The sequence below is a fragment of the Protopterus annectens genome, chromosome 1.part2 (assembly GCF_019279795.1).
Source record: "Protopterus annectens isolate FY-2018-M chromosome 1.part2, PAN1.0, whole genome shotgun sequence".
Lineage (NCBI taxonomy): Eukaryota > Metazoa > Chordata > Ceratodontiformes > Protopteridae > Protopterus > Protopterus annectens.
Genome location: NC_056727.1, coordinates 319,372,921 through 319,390,722, shown reverse-complemented (window position 1 = coordinate 319,390,722; position 17,802 = coordinate 319,372,921).

The window sequence follows — 17,802 nt, the reverse complement described above, 5'->3', positions numbered from 1 at the left end:
CACTGATGTCACTCCAGGATGAAGGGACTACTTCATTGCTGTAGGATTCCCTGCAAGATTAAAAGTAATGAAAGCCCATTTAGCATAGATTGTACTTTTATAATGCTGGAATAGGTTTCTCTCAAAGCTTAGTCTATTTCATAACACTTTAGAGACAATAAATGATTAATTGGCTGCAGGTATCACCCCTAAGGATTATGGATAACAAACATGTTTGGAGTCCAGAAAGAGAAGTTAATGGAGGATGGAGTCACCACTTATAATCATTCTATACTTTATTTACAAAACCCTGTCAACTACTAATCTTTTCAATTGGATTTCCACACCTTGGAGTTACAGAAGTGTACACATGAAATTGAAACTGTTTTAGATGACATTCATTATAACATTTGCTTGACTTAGCTGAATAACAGATTAAGTAACTGTGACAATAATTTAAAAAATATAAAAATTGCCTAAGTACAAATATGACATCAATGATTATAAAAGAGAATATTCACTTTTCTAAGATGCATTGTACATCTAACACTGCATGTTTCAAGAACAGTAAATAAAAGAAGTTTGGCAATGTTTGCTCCATTTTCAAGAATAAGGGGCAGATTTATGCAATGACAGTGATATTTCTGCTGATGTTGAAGGAACAGTATTAGCTTCAGTACCAGATTCCCCTAAGAGGGCAGGCTTAGCTTTAAAGGGCTTTACACTGGTCTCTGACGCTGTTACCTAAATGTGTATAAGGAGTACTATCATACCCATCAACCTCTTTGCAATGAAAATCATACCACTGGCCTTTAAAAAATCATAACGGGATGAAAAAGTAGAGCACTTTTTTATTTGCCACTATAGATAATCTTTGCATCCTAGACCCTGTATAGTTAGTGGTAGGTAATATTTCTATAGGCTTAGTTTATTTATTTGATAATGTATGTATCCATAAACAGGTCTAGTTCATGAGAAGCATCATAGTTCTAGGAGGAGCACAACTGAATCCAAGTATTAAAATTATAGATTATGTATAAATCATAGCAGTTAAGGAGTATGATTACCACAAATGCAGCAGGTGATTTGAAAGAAAGAGAGGAAGTGGAAGGAGGGGGAATGTGCAAGTAGTTTGATCAAATGATATTGTAAAAACACTGTATCTCAATCTGTATCCCAAGCCAAGTGGCTTTGCTGCACTGCTGCTCCATTCTGTCGCTTGGCTACAGAGGATATCCAACCTCCTCCTTCTCCTCCTATCATGTTATCCACATCCAATCTGCATTGTGTCAGTGAACTTACACTGAGTATAACAATCCATACTTCATGCTGGTGTGTCAGTGAACTTACACTGAGTATAACAATCTGTACTTCATGCTGGTGTGTCAGTGAACTTACACTGAGTATAACAATCCGTACTTCATGCTGGTGTGTCAGTGAACTTACACTGAATATAACAATCCGTACTTCATGATTGTGTGTCAGTGAACTTACACTGAGTATAACAATCCGTACTTCATGTTGGTGTGTCGGTGAACTTAGCATATACTGAGTACAACAATCCTTACTTCATGCTGGTGTGTCACTGAACCTATATTGAATGTAACAATCCTTAACTCATGTTGGGCAAGTTGACTGGCTTTGCGTTCAGCTTTCACTCAACAGAGCTATCCCAGGTAACCCAAGCAGGGCAACTGAACACCGGCTGACCAGTAGCTTATTGACCCAGGACTGCTTGAACTTATGTCAGGCACATACTGGCCAAAAGGGGCACATACACCCCTCCATCATTAGCATTGATCCCTGGAGTAGATTAGAGTAGGCCGGGTCTTCAACCCACTTATTACCAGCAAATATCCATGCCACATTATTTATTTATTTTACATTTGTTAACTGGGAGAGTCCAACTGGATATAGGTCTATTTTCAGTGGCGGCCAGGGGAGAAAAACTCCATAGCAATTTTAACATATAAGACGGCAAGTATAACAAAAAGGCACATTTGACAACATACATAAGACACATTTCTTAACATTAGAGAATATGGATGTACAATAGTCTTCTTGTCAATGTTGAGACTTTCATCCAAACATATGGACAATAAAAGCCGGTAGTTACAATATTACTCTAGTTGACAATAGCAAAAAATAATGAATTACTAGCCAGGGGTGATACAGGAGCATAGCCTATTATTCAGGAAGTGTGTTTTGAGTAGTTTCTTGAATTCATTTGAAGAGTTGTTACTAATTATAGGGGCAGGAAGAGAGTTCCAGATTTTAGAGATGTAGTGGCTGTAGACAGATTTACCTGCATCATTGTTAAATTTGGTTACCTTAAGGAGGTGTTGGTTGCTTGATCTTAAGGATCTGGTTGCAGTGTAGGGTTGACGTAGTTGTTGTAGGGCTGGGGTGTTGTCTGAGTGATGTAATACTTTGTGTGCGAGTGATAGTTTATTGACTTGAAGTATTAGTGGGAGTTCTAACCAGTTGAGTTTTTTTAGGCTTTCACGGTGGTGGGTCCTAGAAGGTGAACCTGTGGCAAATCTATCTTATTGTAACAGCTGTCAAGTTTGTTTAGGTCAGTTTTTCTGAGATTGGTAAGCACAGGGGAGGCATAGAGTAAGGTGGATAGCAGGTGTGTCCTAGCTGTAGTAATTTTGGAATGGTTGGAGAGAAATTGTTTGTTGCGACAAAGTAGACCCAGTTGTTTATGAACTTTTTTATGGTCTGGGAAATGTGAATGTCAAACTTAAGGTGACTGTCATTTTCCAGGCCTAGCAGTTTGGCGTGATTGGTAGGGGTGATGGTGGTGTTGTGTGAGGAGATTGTAAAGTTATATACGGGGGGGGGTAAAGATTTGTGAGGGTTGCAAAGGAGTAGTTTTGTTTTAGCTGGGTTTAGAATGAGGTTCTTGTTGGTGATCCATGTTTTGGCTAGGGATAAGTATTCTTGTGTTTGGGAGAGGAGGAGGTCTAGGATATTGGCTGTGCAGATTATGGTGGTATTGTCTGCATATTGGTCTACTGAGGCTTTGGGAAAGGTGGATGGAAGTTGATTAGTAAATAGGGTGAAGAGCAATGGACCCAAGATAGAGCCTTGGTGTACCCCTAGGAAGACAGGCAATAAGGGAGAGAGTTGGTTATGCCATTTTACAGCTTGCTGCCTACCATCTAAATAGCTCTTAAACCAAGAAATAGCAAAGATGCTAAAGTTTAGGGTGGATAGTGAGTGAAGCAGTTTTTCATGGTTGAACATGTCAAAGGCTTTGGATAAATCTAAGAGTGTAGCAGATACAAGCAGTCCATTATTTCTGTGGTCATTGGCAGTGTTATTAAATGATGTAAGCGCGGTGGTGGTGCTGTGGAAGGGTCTGAAACCGTGCTGTTGTGTGGATAGCAATTTGTTTTCTAGGAGGTACTTCATCAATTGCATGTGGACAACTCTCTCTAGATGTTTTGATAGGGGAGATAGTATGGCTATAGGGCGATAGTTACTGAGTTTGACATAACTACCCCCTTTGTGTAGTGGCGTTATATGAGATATTTCCATAGCTGGGGTACTTTGCACTCAGAGATAGATCTATTTATTAGTATGGAGACAGGATAGGCTATGGATTCAGCAGCTAGTTGTAGATATTCTGTTGGTAGTTTATCGACAGCTGTGGAGGTTGGTTTAAGTTTTAGAAGTAGTTTTTGTATGATCTTGGTTGGCACTGGGTTGAAGGTAAAGATGGGGTGATTGATATCTGTTTTGGGTGGAAAGGGTGTTTTTGTTGGGGTAGGGTTGTTGGGGGTCAGTTGGTTGTTAGCTAGGGTTTGGACAGTTTCTGTAAAGAATTTGTTAAACTGTGTGGGGATATTGTCTTGGTTATTCACTATTTTGGGAGTGGGGGTGGTTGTCTTACCTGGTTGTAGTACAGAGTTGATTGCAGCCCAAAACTTTTTTGGGTTGTTTATATATTTATTCTGAATATTTTGCTAGTAGGAGATTTTGTCTGTTTTGATAAGTTGTTTGGCTTTGTTGCGTAGTTCAAGGTATGTTTATTTATCTATTTGAGATCTGCTTTTACGATAGTTTGTCCAGGCTTTGTTTCTATTTTTGAGGAGTGTTTTAGTATCTACAGTTAGCCAGGGGGCATGTTTAGTTCTGATTCTTGTGGTTCTGATGGGGGGGGGGGGGTGACGGTTAAGTATGTTTGAAAAGGTAGTATTGAAGTATAGTACTGCTTCATCAAGGTCTAAATTTTTTTAGGGGGGGTCCAGTTACACTTTCTTAGATCATCATTAAAGTTGAGTAGGTTGAAGTGTTTTTTGTTCCTAATTTCACGCACAGTTGGGTCAGTTGGGGGGTTTTGCTTCTTAGTAGAAATGTAGCTTGGTGGTCGCTGAGGGTGTCTGGTAGGCACCCGGTGTGAGATATTTGGCAAGGATGAGATACAAGTATCCAGTCTAGTATAGACTGATGTTTGGTTCTCTTGTCTGTTCTAGTGGCGGAAGTTATAAGTTGGGTTAGTCAATGCAAGTTAATGTGGGAGAGAGGATTTTGACTGGAGCAGTTGTGCCAGTCAATATTAAAGTCGCCTAATAGAATGTTTTCTTGGGGGAGGGAGTTAGATATCCAATCTAGGAGTTTTTCTGTAGTGGGAATATTGTTGCCTGGAGGGATATAGCATCCTATGATATTGATGTACTTATTTGGGTTAAGTTTTAGTTTAGTAAGGGTGAGTTCAATGTTTTCAAGGTCTGGGATTGTGATGTCTAGTTTTTCTAGGATAAGGTGAGTTTTGTATAGTATGGCTACTCCCCCGCCCCTTTTTCCTACTCTGTCGTTTCGAATTATACTGTAGCCTGGTGCTGTGATTTCATTATAGTGGATTTCTGTCTTTAGCCAGGTCTCAGTCAGTATCGCAATATCTGGATGGTAAAAGGAGATTAAGGCATGGAGGTCATGGACTTTATTTGAGATACTTCATATATTTAGATTTATAATGAGGAGTGAGTTTGTGGGTCTGTGGAGTAGAGTGTAATTTAGGTCGGGGGTTAGTGTGTCTGGATTGAATGGGCCTGGGTTGGGATGTATGTCACCAAAGCATATGAGTGCAGTTTGCAGGTGTAAATAAAGTCTGAATAACTTATAAATGATTTTTGTGTGATTTAAACTAGTGTGGGATTGTCTGTGAGAATGGTGTATTTTGTGTCTGAGGTGGTGGATAAGGGTGATGTGATAGTGGTATGGGGTTAGATGAGTATCAGACTTGGGATTTGGAGTGTTGAGGGATGTACCTTTGTTAGGGATGATAAGTCTGTAATTAACTTGAGTTTGATAACTGGTAATGGAGGTTAGCAGTATGAGGGAAGAGATACAAATGGTATATAGTAGGAGTTGTGGATGTGAGGGTTTTGATAGTGGAATGATGAGTCAACCCAATTACAATTAACACTGTGATAAAACAGGTTGATTAAAGAGTACAATAATTTCTGGCAAAATATGACCCAGAATGTCTAATTGTGAAAAATATTAAACATAAGCACTTGAATATATGCATATATAGAATAATAAAGACATACTACAACATTTGTCATGGCGAAAATCAACTATAAAATTGCCAGGTCAAAAAAAACTCAAAAGTATAGGGCTAAAAACATTCCCAAGATCCAAAAAGAATTCTCATTATATTCCAAAAAATATTTAGAATGACATTCACATAAGTTTTGCAATAAACACACCAAATAATGTCTGAAACCAAATAAAATGTTATACGAGGACTATTATGCCCCAACTAAGCAAATCCACATAAATATTACAGTCCAAACCACTTGTAGCACCAAATGATATGGCGATACGATGTAATCAGTTCACCACAGCTAGACACATCCACGTCTGCAGAAACAGTTCAGGCAGGCTTGAAGTGCCAAACAATAAAACAAGTATTATCTCCAATTGCAAAAATCCCAAAGGTAGATACTAAATATATTGAAAAATCACATATGTCCTGAACACTAACCAGATATTTTAAAAAATATATAAAGTTTTAAATAGCGTGCATACCCATTAGGCAGATGCACACTGGAAAAACAGTTCAGCAAGTCTCAAACCTCATGAAAAATTGGTAGAATATCAGCCGTTAATCCAACTGGAACACTTTCATATTAACAACATGAAAAACAATTCAGCAAGCCTCAAACGTCAAGAAAAAAAGGTAGAATATAGCTATTACACAAACTGGAACCCATCCACATTAGCAACAGGAGCCACAGCTTGAACAGGCTTCTAGTTACTCCTGTTCTTACAAGGCCCACCTACACAGCAGGTTGTAAGCTTTCTTCATTTTTTAACAAATGAGACAAATGGTAGTAAATTGTTGGCACATATAAGGACTTGTTGTTTGACAGGTCTTGTAATAATCTCTGCGTTTCATCTGAGAAGATGTTTATTGCATTTCTGCTTCCATTTGTTTCTGCTATTGCACGCCAGAACTATTGCAGGATAGCATTCAATTCAGAAGATCATTATAAAGTTTGATATTCAGCCACACGAAGTCACTCTTTCAAAGAGTAAAACTCATGTTGATAAGCAATTAACTTTTCTTTTCCATTTTGCCGAGGAGTGTCTGTTTTGGGTCGCTATTCCATCCGTCTTTCAGGTAATGCAGAAAGAAACAACCGATGTTACCCTAACTCCCAAATGCACATTAGGGATGCTACAGAATGAATTGTTTAGTAGTGGACAGTCATCAAATAAAACCAGAAACAAAATGGCAACACATATGATGGAATCACCTAGTGCCAATTTTTACACTGTTGAGGGGCTAGCCTTAACATGGCACACTGTCTATGATCCATGAATGGGAATACTGTAATATAAAAATACTCTGACATCGGTACTGGGTTGGCATGCAATGTGTTAGTATGAAGGGCACTGAAAGGAGACAAAAGTGTTAGTATGAAGGACACTGAAAGGAGACAAATGAACATCTTAAAAGACTCAGGTCCGTGGTATAATCATGCACATGCAAGAGCCAAAAGAAAAGAATCCAGAAGCCTAAGATGGGAATGAGGGGTGTCCCAGCATAGGCGGCCACAAAAGAATACAATGTTCAGAGCAGAGAGTAGAGCTGGAGGAAGAGTTATGCTGCATGGCAGCAATTGGGAAAGTGGGGAGTGGTGGGCAAAAACAATAAAGAAAATATAGACAATTACATAGAACATTAGAGGTCTGCCAAATCCAATCAAAAGGATGAAAATACATGAAAAGTTAAAAAGGATGGCAGGAGACATTATTTTATTACAAAAAACAAAACTGAAAATCAGTGATGGGGAGATGATACTGTGTCATGACTTCTCAAAGGGAGAAATGGACAAGGCAGGCAGAAGAAAGAGGGGGATACCAACTGTACTTCATTGAGCGCTTCAGACAACCATGGAAAAAGTGATAAAAACTGAGATAGGCAGATGGATCATCTGGCAGGGAAGGGTAGAAGGTACACACTAGAAAATAGGAAATATATGTACTGAACAGGGATGAAGAAGGATTCTACAGGATCTTTTTTGCCAACTGGACACAGACAAGAAGAAAGCAAACAGATTTAACAAGAGGACTACAATGTCACTAAAGAACCAGAGAAATACAAGTTCTATGGATGAATGAAATATAACAAAAACTTGAGACAAGAACTAGCACAAGGAATGAAAGAGGGTGAGAGTAGTTAAACATATGGCCAGAAAGATATCCAACCAAGAGGGAATACACCTTCACAAGAAACATTATGTACAGACAAGTAAGTTAAACAGGTCCTTAGAGTAGAGAATCATAATGGTATTAATGAAAGAGACTCAAATACAGGAGAAATGTATTAGATCATGCAGCACTGAGACTTATGGTAAGTGTGCAGGAACAGAAAACAATGAATAGGAGGTGGAGATGGATTAGTAATAAATGAAAAGAAACAAAGGACAAGGACATCTTGTACAGGAACAGAAAGTGTATGGAATTAATAAAGTTTAAAAAGAACTGCAAGATATTCTTTTTAAGAGACTGAAAAGGGCTACAGATTTGTATGATGTGGTAGCCGCTAACAGGATGGTCCCTTGGGGAAACACGAGTATTAACAACATGCCTACATGCAGACATGTAGTGTGTGTGTTCAGTGACGGACAGACAGCAGGTGTAGAACATCAATGGCCTTGCACATTAAATATGTCAAAGTGTAACTGTAATCATAAAACCAGTAACGCATTGTTTGGAATGCATTGTCATTGCTCTCCTTCTCTTGTTATGTATGTAAAGTAATTTGTACACTGAAAGTAAGTTTATAACAACACATTAGGGATGTGACAAGCGCATCGCCATTTGGAGTAGTGGCTATTCATATAATTGCATCTCATGGCAGTAAGGTTATTTTTTATTGTTGTTGTTTATTGCTCAGGCTGTTGGGGTCAGTATCAGCATTGGCATCAATCCCCTTTTTCCCTATTGTTTACCAGGGTGTCACATCAGCTGCGGGTGGCTGGCTTTGCTGCAGAATGTCATGGAAAGTGTATTATTAAAGGCAGAATCACAATACATTTTAAATATGGAATTTTAACACAGTTTCGTGTGAATACTGATGTTAATTGGTCCTATATTTTGTAATAGTATTGAATGCATTGAATAAATTATTAGTAGCATTTTGTTGTTTCCATATGTTGTTATATTTTATTTTAATATGATTTTATTTTTATCCTTTTTAACAGCACTCTATGATATTTCTTAAAAGACTTTGAGATAAGACTAGTACTGTAAAAATCCTTGCTGAAAACAAAAGATCATCATTTTCAACACATTAATTCACGTATGTCGATGCGCATGCTCCTTAGACTTCATACCACAAACCATTTTACCTTGCCATATATTTATTTGTTTATTTATTTATTTACATTTGTTGACCGGGAGTGTCTGACTGGATGTAGGTCCATTTTCAGCGGAGGCCCGGGGAGAAAAGCTCCACAGTTAAAATAAACAAACAGTAGTTACATTGGATTACATAGAGATTAACAATTTAACATAGCAATTACTTACAACATATTTACAGATGAAGAACATCGTACATCAGTAGACAACTAGAATCTTTATCTGTGAAGTTCATAACAGACATTAACAAATATTACAATGAGAAGTTCCTGCTGTATAATAAGTACTAGGCTTATGAGCATCTGAGCTTGCTATAATCAAGGTAGTTAGTGGAGTGGAAAAAAGGTAGTGGTTGGATGGGGTGGGTGATATACATCTACTTCCTGGTTTGGGTTTAGCAGCACAAAGCTATAGTAAGGCTAATTTTCCAATTTCAAAATGAGAACAATGCCAAAGGTCTTGTATTAAATTAGTTTACCACTTCTGGTGGTTTATACTTTCCTAACATTCTGACTATTCAGTGGAACAAATAAGAATGAGAATAACCACCTGGTGGTTGTACATGGATCATCTTTTCTTCAAATTAATGAAATACTCTTAAGGGGTTTTCAAGAGTTATATATCTGGAAGACTATATGGCAATTTACTTAAAAATAAATGAATTTCTAAGTGGATTAAATTGCTGTAGTGCAGAATAATAAAAAACTTAAAACAGATAAACTTATTCAGTTCTAACAGTTCTAAGACAATGCAACATTTATAGTGTCTGTCAAGACATCCTGGATGTGTGCCCAGTCTCAAGTTTTTCAACGGGACTACTTTTTATAAAGTTGTGTATCACATAGCATGTATTTCTTGTGTGTTATTTGAAAATGTGCACCTAGGTATAAAAGAAGGATCATCTGGAGTGAGCCATACACAAAATAAGTAGTCTCTTAGTAGCTGACATTCTTGGGAAGGTGATAAGATGCTAGACTCTCTCAGCTGCTCCTCTGTTTTTCTCCTGCAACTGGAGATTCAATAGCCATGCCTTGTCCAAGCCATCACAAATTATGGCATTCCATTATCAAAATATTTGCCATTTGTGGGGATTTTATCCTTCTTCTCTTCTGCTTAGTTAGGCAGGGTAAAGTAGTGATTGTGGTGAATGGATTCTCCATCGTGCAGCATGGGGCATTCCCTTAATTATTCCTCCCATTCCCACTGAGTTCACATCTCATCACAAATTTCTGACAAGAAAAACTAAAACACATTTCTGTAACCCTTTGTTGGATAAGCACAGCTCCTCACCACCACCACACAGACAAGAATATAGCTGCTCAGGGCTTGCAAGATTGGCCCTTCCACCCAGTTTCAAAAGCCATCATCAATTTCCCCATCTTTCTGCATAAAATTATGTCTGTTATGCTAGGTAAATTTGCACCCTGTGTAAATATTTTTCACTGCAGACAGCATATAAGACTGCCACTAGGGAGTAAACTATGCAATAGATATTGCTAGTTATTGGATCTTTGATGGCACATGATCATATTACTTGCCAGGATTCCAGAGGAGTTCAAACAGCTTTAAGCTACTTTCACACTTAGTGTCAGTATATCTCCCCATCACCACCACTACCACCACACACACACACACACACACACACACACACACACACACACACACACACACACACACACACACACGTGCTGAAAACAGCGAATTTTTAGATAACCAAATTCTTTCCTAGGGAAAGAATTCGGTTGTCGGTTATTGTCACTTCGCTGTTTTCAGCTCTGCGGTGGAAAATTACGGTCGGGTTCAGGTAAGTGTGCGATTGTGTGGATGTGAGGGTTAGGGTAGGATAGGTGAGTTAGGGTTAGGGCGCAGGTCAGGTAAGTGTGCGAATGTTTCGACGTGAGGGTTAGGGTGGGATAGGTGAGTTAGGGTTAGGGCGCAGGTGAGGTGTGTGTGCGATAGTGACGGACCTTAGGGTTAGGGTTTGGGTTAAGGTAAGTGGGTAGATAGTGGTGTATGTACAGTTTATTGTAGGTTTAGATGTAAGATTTTTGGTGTGTGGATTGCTGTGTGTTGGTGTTTGTGTTGTGTGCATGTGTTTTGGAACAGCAAATTTTTCCCTAGGAAAAAATTCGATGTTCTAAATTTTCGGTTACTAGGTGTCGATATTAGAACATTCAAAGACCTGAAACTTCAATGTTCTAATATAGACCCTAATAAACCACCTGTACTACTGCTAAAGAAAAAGGGCACTTTATATGTTAATGTACTTCAGGCCTGTTAAAGCCATTTTATTTTAATACATATGGCTTTTATGCCCATGTCCTGTCTCTAATGTATGGCTTTCTTATTCTTTTGCATCTTCACATTCTACTATTCATTTTATGTCATCTTACTCCTTACCATGATACTCTTACACTTTATTCACACTCACACATTACCAGCCATCCTACATATACTAGGCTAAACCCTCCTTCATATATATTTCCTCAGATTTATTTTAATGTCCAACTTATTCAACTTTCCAAATATAAAACAACTAAGCATTCAGTTCACGTTGACATAACCTAGAATGCATTCAAATATTTTATTAAAAAAAAACTAACTAATCCTAATCATCTCTTCTCTAAAATCACCCTTTGTGGTGACATCCAGCCCAAACCTGGCCCCTCAGCCTCATCCATTCCACTGTCCTCTGCCCCTAACTCCTATTTAACACCCACACAACTTTTCCTTACTTCTATTAACATTCATAGAATTCTAAACAAAGTTACAGACCTACAAGCATGATGTCTTCAGTACTCATCAGATATTACTCACATGTCCTCAAGGCTCTATTCTCAGTCTACTGCTCCTTAATATTTTCTCCAATAACTTATATAAGTCTTCTCAGCAAGCTTGCCTTATTCAGTCTGAAGATAACTCAGCTCTCATCTGCACATCTGACAGGCCACTACAACTATAATCCATGACATAAAATGCCTTCAACTCAATCGAACTATGGCTACATCAAAACCAAGTTTTGCTTAATCTCAAAAAGACTAAACTATTACTATAATCTCAAAAAGACTAAACTATTACTATTTTTCCAAAGTTCCATGCCAATATTTTCCAAAGTCCCATGCCAATGTTAAAAGTAACTCCCACATTACCCCTTTAAACAATACAGCTATTGAAGTAGTTATTCTTACCAAACTGCTTGGTGTCACCATAGATGGCAACTTTAATGTTTGATTTTCATATACAAAACTGTATAAAAATAACTCATCAAAAGCTAGGTCTACTATATGGACCAAAAAAATTCCTTACTCTTTCTAGTAGAATTACCCTACCTATCACTTATCTTTTACCCTGTCTTATCTATGCCTTACCTATTTTGACTAACATCCAGATCTCTCTTAAATTACAACTGGAGCAACTCTGTGATAAGATAGCTAAATTTGCAGCTATCGAGCCACACACATATTACATGCCCTCAACTGGTTAGAACTCCCACATCAAGTAGCCCATAGACAACTTCTTCTCACCCATTAAATACTATATAACCCTTCCATCTGCCCTTCTTTCTCTTCAGTACTTCATCACTACCTCCCAACTCTCTCTCTGCACTCTCAAGACAAAAAACTTGCTTGAAATCTATACATCAAAAAAAAGCATGGGGCAAAGTTTATACTCTCACTGCATATCCAGACTACGTAACTCTATCCCATATTCAGTCAGAACTATGTCTAGCCTCCATGTATTTAAGTCCTCTCTCAAAGAATGTATCACTAACCCATGGCTATCCCCAGGCACCTCACCTGTATCATCTATATTAACAAATATTTTATATGCTTACTAACGTGACCTAACCTCTCATCATATTATCTATCTATACCTTTCAACACCTGCCCTTTCTCCACTCTTAAGGTGGACTTGTATCTTTTTTTTTTTTTTTTTTTACTTTTGTACATACTGTCGTATTTAATAGCCATTTTTTATTTGCTTTTATTTTTACATGACTGGTGTCTCCTTATGCTTTAATGTATCCTAGGTATTCCTTTATAAAATTATGTATAAATGCTTTTTTAAATTACAGTTGTACTAGAGTTTTATTTGATGTTATTTAACTATCTGGAGTTTTTCTCCCTGAGCCTCCACTGAAAATGGGCATTTATTACTCAGTTGGATTTTCCCAGTAAATAAATGTCAATAAAATAAATAAATAAGTATAAGAAGGACATAGGTGCTGATACACAGGTTTGGAGTTATACAGAAAACATTTTGTCCCATTCAAGGGCATTCTTTACTTGATCTTGCTGGACTTACTGTCTAGGGTGACAGAAGCTACCATGAAATGTACTACTCATTAGGCTTATGCCTCAGAATGGATGCAGTTCTTAATTTCTCAAGGGCGTATGATGTACCTCTAAGCTGGTCAGCTTGCAGCTGATCAAGACCTATTTCACTTATCTCTTAGAAATGGCCATCATTTATTCCATATGGGACATGCATCAACTATGTCTGGACATTATTATTTTGTGGTGGGGAAGACTGTGACACAGGATCAGCTGGTTAAAAGTTCCTTAAAGACATGTTGCATTTTCATCAGCCTTTAGAGAAGACTCCATGGGACATGAACTTCCTAACTGAAATACTTATCTATTCAACATTTAAGCATACTAGCTCAGTTACATTGAAATTAATTTTATCAAAATCACTTTTTATGGTAGCTCTTATGACTGCCGGTAGGATTTTTGAGCCCCAGGCCTTCATATATAAATAATCATATATAGTTTTTCACAAGGACTCTGAGACCAAATTCCTGCTGCCTTTTGAAGGTGGTTTCCAAGAAGTCTCTGGGACAGTATTCTCATCTCCAGTTTTCCTACGGGATTGGAAATGTGAGAGAAAAAGCTGTTTGCATTCTGGATGTCCACTGTAAGCTCTGCTGTCACCTAACACAGGTGCTTAAGTTTGGGAAAACTGATGTGTTGTTTGTCTCCTTTGCATCAGACAGGGAGTGCTTTCAGTTGTCAAGTATTTTCCAACTTATGCCTCTTGCATTATCCTGTTACCATTAGGTAGCTAACCATCCTCTGATGAACGCTGTGGTCAAAGCCCACTGCACTAGGGAAGTAACTGCCTCCAGGTCATATACATCGCAATTTGTACAGTAGTCATTTGGTCTTCACTGCACACATACAGCAAGAATTACTGTCTTGGCCACATCCCTGGGAGTCAAAACTTTTTTTGAAAATCAATTTTACTTTACTCATCATTTTCCACCACCATTGTTCATTTTTTGGTATGCAAGTTAAAAAAAGAACCACTATGAAAGCCCACAGGGACAGAAGTAACAGCTAGCACATACTTTATCAGCTGATCTATGAAGATGACCCCCCCCCCCAATAAGTCAGGTTTGCTGAGCCTCCATTTCCCTTTTGCATGGGTATCACTTATCCATTATCTGCTACTGAGGTTCACTGCAAGGCAGGCAAGTATATGTACGTATATTACTTTCTAACCATGTAAATTCAACTCCTTATGTTTATTTTTTTATGTGGCAGGGAGGTGTTTGCAAATGATTAGAGGATAAAATGGCAGGCAAGAGAGAAAGAAAACAGAATATGTTGGGTATATGATATCTGTTGGAACAAGTACATGTATCCTCAAGTGTGGCAGCTTTCTGAATTTTGGCAAATCATGGTAGTTGGAAAAGAAAAAAAATCCAAACCAAAGGTGCAGTCAAGGGGGTCCTCTGTGAAGGTCAACTGCTCCTGTATGATTAATTTATCTCATTGGTAACATTTCTTCCCATCTTGTTCTATATTGTGCTTCCCCTGGAGACCTTGTTTCCTCAAATGAGACCACATACTCATGGTCTTTATTGGAGACACTGCTATTCTTAATGGCAAGCCAGTTCATATTCCCATTCCCCAGCTCCTGTAATTATTCTGTTGACCCAGCTTGTGGAGGTAAAATGATATTTCATTATGTACGCAGTGCTTTTGTGATATAGGTTATTTAGCAGTGGAACGCAATCGATATTGTTCATTTGACGATTCAGAACTGCATAGCTCTCAACCTCTTAGCACAAGAAATCCAGATAAAACTAAAAATAATGGGGAGACAAATGCCCAAAAAAAGGACAGATTCTAAATACTGCTCTTATAAACTTAGAAAGTTGTTAGAACAAAAAACGTTTTGTGTTAACATGCATTTTCTGCAGGCTGCAAAGTCTGAAATTCAAATGTCTGTCATTATTTAGTGACTTCAGTTCTCAGTGATTTGTCAGAAAATCACAGAGGTTATGAGGAACAGATCAAAAACATCAAGAAAAAATCTGGACATTCTGCGAAAATCTGGACAGTTGACAGGTGTGTTGAGAAACATTGACACTGACTTCATTCATCAGTAGGCCTGATGATAAAATACACAAAAACAAGAGCTGCACTCACAGCCACAAAACCAGAAACCTGAGAGTACTGAGGAAGATACTACGGGCAGAATTCACGAAGCCTCCGTGTAAGAGTTACAAGGCTTACATGGAGGCTGCAGTTAAACGGTGTGATGTCAGCATGTCATGCATATGCATGAGGGCATGCTGAATCACACCTAAGGCTAACACGGTCCGTGGAAGACAGTAGGGGGTGTGTCCATAGGGCGAGCCCTGCAAACGGACACACCCCCAGAAGAGTAAAAGTCCCGAATGTAAACCCCCACGACAGAGTCCGTGTAAATGTCAATAAACACAACACAACACATGCCCCCACAGACTATGAACATAAAATTTATAAATGAACATCTTATATTTTTTTTTTATAAGTTGTAAAGATGTTTGCCCGTGAGTGCGCTCGTTTGCGCGGGCATGCCCGTCACTTAGCTACAGTTAGCAGTCAGTGGAAAAGCATATAAGAATTAAATATGCAAAGTAAGCCAAGAAGCAATAGTGTAGTGGTAGAGACGTCGGCTGAAGAGGAGGCAGTCATGGTTCGATCCCCCACAACATCAATTTTTATTTTTAGTGAAATAAGCATGAAACACGTCCCTGACATATATCTACATGTATAAAATTATATTTTATGTAAAATGTAACGAAATGGGCCATGTATTTTGAAGAAATGTGAGATAAAAAATAAAAAAAAAATGTGAGATGTGCCCATAGCTGAGCTACAGTCTAACAAGTTGAGGATATCTGCCTGTAGGTGAGCAGTGGTTTAACAGTTGTAAAATGAGTGCCCATAGGTGAGCAGTGTTTTAACAGGTGTAGAATGAGTGCCCGTAGGTGAGCAGTGGTTTAATAGGTATAGAATGAGTGCCCGGGGTTGAGCAGCGTTTTAACACGCTGAAACTCTGTGCCCATAGCTGAGCTGAGCGTAATATGCGTGCTGACAGCCAAACGACGGATAAACCGGTGTAACCCGTTTGCGCGGAGCTGCGCATCGCGCCAACAAGCTAACCAACAGGCAACGTTGAGCAAGCTGTATCAAAACTGCCTTTACACAGACACACCTCCTAGCCTGTGTAGACAGAAAATATAAAGAGCAATGGCCAGGTTCGAGCCCAGGATACCATGCACCATAGTCAAAGTACTGAACCACTAAGCCATGACAGTTTCACTTAGAAATGCAGTAATAGCATATATATAGGAATGAATAGAAAGAGGAGCATGACAAAGCAGGTTTTGTGAAGCTGATACAATTCCAAAATGGCCAATCACAGATAAGTGCGGGAAAAACGGCATATATAAGCCCCATAGGTGGGAATACACAGCATAACCGATTGTAGAACCGACTTGCAGCCAGGATGGCAGGTGTAGGTGAGGGTAGTTGCTTCCAAGCACAGAGGTGGGGCATTGAGGAGTCCAAATATATGGTTTGGCTCCTCGTCCATAATCATGAGGCCCAACTCATGCAGGGCCAGGTCCTGTGGGGAGCATATAGGGCTGAGGTGTGGGACCAGTTGGCTCATGATCTCACCAGTGCCACAGGAATACCAAGGACTGGTGAGCAGGTCCGTCACCACCATATGGACCTGAAGAGATGGAAGCAGGACCAACTGAACCGTTGGATCCAGAAGGCCCGGCAAATGCCCAACTCCCCACTACTGAGTAAGTTACATGTAATTATCTATGTAAGAAATTAACCTAGCTGATATTAAGGAGATGTGTATTCCAATATTACTTTATTTATATTACAGCTGCAGGTGTCCGTTCTGCAAACCGTCGAGCCTATGGCGATAGGCTGGTGTGGTTGCGCCACCAGGCAGGTCAGTAATTCTCTCCCTGTAACTGTAAATAAATATATAAGTATGACAGTTAGCAAAAGAGTGCAGTGTAGTCACTAATTAATAAAATGTGCAAGTAACAGTGTAAGAGGGTTTGCAAGTATTGCTTGATTACAAAAGTGTGATGCAGCCTGTAATCCAAACATAAAAATGAAACAAGTCTGAAATAAAGATGTCCCACCTGTAATATAATAGTACATAACCTGCAGCAGGCTGAAAAGTACAGCTGCAGAAGCTGAGTAAAACACATGTGTGAAATATATCCCTGTTGAAATACAGAAACACGACAGAAGTGAGACTGTTGGAAAGGATTGTTATAACTACAGGTAAAACATGTCAATAAAGCCTAGAATTAAGTACCATCCTGAATTGTAAAAATAAAACAAGTGAGAGAGTGTGAGAAAGAGGTATGAATCCACCAATAAAGTAGTAATAACTCCTGAATAAAGTATACTGCAGTTAGTACAGAATGAAATGAATGTGACAGGCAGAACCAAACAGTAACATGTGTTGAAAACGGTACTGCAGCTGGAATGTGTGTCCCAAAATCTGGATATGTTGCTCTCAGTTAGCAATATGCAGATAGTATGGTTGTCTGAAATACCAAACATCCACAGTTGTCTATAGCTATATAAAGCAAGTGTAGCAGGATGATGTAGCTGAACAGAGCCA